We start from the raw sequence: 4388 nt of genomic DNA, 5'->3' as shown, positions 1-4388 counted from the left end.
TATAATAAACACAAAAAAGATGTCAGAACATCAGGGAGTTACTTGTGGTCTTAACAAGTAGTACCTGAATTTTGGAGATTGGAATGTACCTCACTGACAGATTCTTCTGCCCAAATAAAATATAATTGCCATTAAAATTTTACAATATGATTACCGAGGCAAATAATTCCTACATTGTTTCACTCACAGTGTTCTCTAACTCCAGTCCTAGGGTGTTTTATGATCTTTTCTGCTCTTCACAGGCTACAGACATACACATAATGCTCACATATATTTGCAGGCAAACATGATAAACACACAAAATATCATTAAAATGAAAAAGAATATTTGGGTAGGTATGATAGACTGGAACGGTCTAAAAAGAGGCCAGTGAAAATTCATACTTTCCATACATCTCCTTGAAAAAAGCTTGTAGAAGGAATGGTGGGCTGTGTCCCACCACCCGGCTAGCTTTATACCCGAAATAATTACACAGAAACTGTATTCATTTAAACACTGCCTGGCCTATTAGTTTTAGCCTATTACTGGCTAATTCTCACATCTTGCTTTAACCCATATTTAGTAATCTGTGTAGCACCACGAGGTTGTGGCTTACCAGGAAAGATCCTAACCTTCGTCAGTAAGGATCCTCACCTTCGTCAGTCTCAGAGAGGAGAGGCATGGTGACTGCCTGAGGTGTCTGCCTGACTCTTCTTTCTCCCACAGTTTTGTTCTGTCTACTCCGCCTACCTAATTTTCTGTCCTATTAAAGGGCCAAGGCAGGTTTTGTATTAACCAATGAAAGTAACACATAGACAGATGACCCTCCCCCATCAAAAGCTAAATGGTAACTGCCACATAAAAAGTCCATAAAAACCAGTAGAAAAGGTAGAAAAACTTTTAAGGATGTTTATCAAGAGAAATCAGTTATATTAACTCATCAAATAAAAATAACTCAAATAAGAAAACATCTGTAAGAATAATCTGAGTCTTGTTTGATTAGAATTACACCAGGATATCTTATATTTGTGACTGTTGTAAAGGGTAACCAGCTCCATAGCCCACAGCTGGGTAACAAGAAAAACCCTAAGAGTGGCACAGGGATCTCCAGTTGAAGGGGAATTAGATTTCCTGGGTACTGGAGCAAGGAGGAATGGTAAAGGGAAAGGAATGGAAGATGATAACTTGGAATGGGATGGTCAAAGGGGTGCAAAGAAATTCCCAAGAATTCTCAAGGATAAACCTAGCAATAGTGAAGGAAGCCCAAACTGACCTTCCCCTGTAATCAGTTTGGTGAGTGGGTATTCACCACTATCATCAAAGAGCCCTCATTTACCAACTGGTGGAACCAAATAAAGAGATTCACAACCAAGCACCAGGCAGAGATTGGAAAATTCAATTGAAAGAAGAGAGGAGGGAATTTATGAGTAAGGGTGATAAAGATCATGTTTGACAAGTCTGCAAAGACAGTTGAACCAAGCTCCTGGAAACTCCTGAGCTCTAGACCAACAGCTATGGAGCGTCCATGAGCCCCATCTAGGCCCTCCATGTGTGGGAGACAGTGGTGTAGCTTGGACTTTCTGTGAGGCACCTGGACTTATTCTTGGTGCATGAGTTAGCTTATTGGAGCCCATTTCGAATGGTGGCATGTTCAGTCTTAATGCAGGGGGAAGGGGATTGGCACTGCCCCAACTTAATATGCCAGAATTTGTTGACTTCCCTTGGAAACCCTAACCCTTTGGGAAGAGTGAATAGTGTTTGGTCTGGTGGAGGGTGATGGGAGTGGGTGGGAGAGAACTGTGGATAAAATGCAAAATTAAATTAAAAATTCAAATAAAATTAAGAAAAAAAGAATAGTCTGAGTCTCAATGGACTCAATTGTTGGTTTTCTAGAGGGAGTGGAGGAAGTCCTGAGTGATTATGCATTTTGACATAGGTGTGGCCTTTTGTAGATTCGGTGACAATTGACCATAGTACATTGGCCAAGCCATCACCAATATGGGACAGATTCAAGAGGGATGGCAAACGTTCCTAATGAGTAAGACTTGATATAAGTGTTTACAGGTAATTTATGATCTGCACAAAGACTAGTAATTATGACTGCTTCCTCCTAATATTTAGAGTTTGATACTGTTCTTCTTTTGAGACCTTTACAGAGAAAAGCCAGGATCCCAGGACCCCAGCCACAATTCAGACAATTTTCATATTTATCATGTTGCTCATAGATATTCAGAAATTATACTATCAAATAGATATTCTTTTTATCCTTCAGAAGAATTTTAAAAAGGCTGAAACTCTCATTTATTTACATGGCTAGGAGTTAAATGAAGAAGGTGTGACTTAGAGAGGAAACCCATATCAATTCTTTTATTTTACCTATATCCTCTCTGAAAAGATTTAATCACACTTAATTAAATAAATCACATTTCTTTATTGGACCCCAATAATATATCATTGCAATTGTTAGAAGAAAGATGTTGGAAAACAAAGACAAATGTTCTCTTCTAAGATAGATACAAAATGTAATTATTCATCAAAATAATTTTTATTTTGATTTGTGAATTGGTGAGTGTATGGTGATCCATCAGAAGATAATAAATTTATTAGTATGTTAGCAGAGACCATAATTTATGTTATACTTATTTTTAGAATTTTTAGCAAATTTATAAGAAAATATGAGTAAATACTCATATTGGAATTTAAAATAAACATTTGTTTAGCCTCACAGTATAACAAATATAACATTGGAAATGATATGAATATATTTAGCTGTTAATAGCATTTTTCATGTATATAAGTACCTTATATATATAAAATATATATATAAATTTTTAATAATATGAAACTCAGACTATACATATTTATACTTTATATAGTGTGTACAATTTTATTCTTTTCTCTTAAGCAACTTTTTTCTCCTTCTTAGAGGCACATGCATGTAATTTGGTAGTCACTGATGTCTTGAGTTCAGCTCAGACTTTGTCAATATTCAATTACCATCCACTCTTGTAAGCACTAGACAATGCTCCTCAAATATACACCAAGCTTCAAAGATTCCTAGACTTCAGCAACTCTAAAGGTAACAATGTACAAAAAAAAAACCCATTTAATCATTCTGTAATGTACTTCCATAGTTCCTTATAGTCTACAAACTTCTTAAATCCACCTACTTTCTTTTATGTTTTAGTTATAATAGCTCAAATAACTTCTAGGGTATACAAGTTTTTCATGATGATGTGAAATTTATCATCAATAATCACAGGGTATGTCCTTTATAGGCTCAGAACAAACACTTTTTTTTAGATTCTTAAAACAATATTGCCATTTTATGATGACAGTTTGTTGTTTTGGCTCCATCTTTCATTTCCATATCCCTATGTCTTTGTTCTGGAATAATGATAGTATGTACATTGTACTTTTATTAACTGGAAACATGAAATGTCCTTTCAATTTTAAATGGTTCACAGCTAGGATTTTGTGAATTGCAAAATAATTTAGACTTTGAGGTTCTAGCTATGATGGAATCACTCAGATATCAAGAAATAATGGAGAAAAGCTGAAAGCAATTTTTTAGTGAGAACTGAGTATGAGTTTTGGGGTTTCATAGGCAGGATGCATTGGTTTTGATATTAAATATCACCAAAATGTCAGTGTACTGAAAGTCTAATCCTTAAAATACTGAAGTTCTGAGAGGTCCTGGGAATACTTAGGTGCTAAGATACATTCTATATAGTTGGTAGGACGTGTCTCTATAAAAGGTATCGTGTACTGGGTCCACAGCCATTGGCAGGTGTATCAAGAGTCCAGAGCAATTGTAGGAACCCCAGCTAAGACACAGTCTACCACCTACTAAAGCCCTTTAAGACTGTCCAACAACCCCAGACTACACCCTCACCCATGGGTCCCATATCCTGGCCTACTATTTTGGAAGAAGTCTTTGGCTTTAGCAGAGGTGAGGCAGGATCAAGGAACCCTAGTTAAGACACTATGTACTGGCAGTTAACACTCCTTAAACCTGTCCAATACCCAGATCACACCCCCTTCCCTGGGCTCCATTCTAGGGCCCGCAACTCTGACAACCTTATAGGAGGTCAAGCTGGTCCTAAGAACCCTACGTAAGACATCCCACCAACCATAAAACCCCATCAAAGTTACATCAATAACCCCAGAATGCACATCCCAGCCACCAACTCCCCATTCCAAATCCAGGGCTACAACTTCAGAAGAATTCAGATTTTTTGGAGCACAGGTCAGATCTGCAGAAACCAGTGCTGACAGCTATACTGGAGGCCAGGATAGTCCTTAGAAATCCCACAGGTCAAAACAGATCTAAAGACCCAAGTCTGCAGTCTCTCCCCTGGGCTGCACATCATGGTCTACCAGAGGCCAGGGAATATCTAGGAACTCAT

This window comes from Arvicola amphibius, chromosome 7 (genome assembly GCF_903992535.2).
Source record: "Arvicola amphibius chromosome 7, mArvAmp1.2, whole genome shotgun sequence".
NCBI lineage: Eukaryota > Metazoa > Chordata > Mammalia > Rodentia > Cricetidae > Arvicola > Arvicola amphibius.
The sequence above is the reverse complement of the archived record's forward strand: the minus strand, read 5'-3'. Positions refer to the sequence as shown.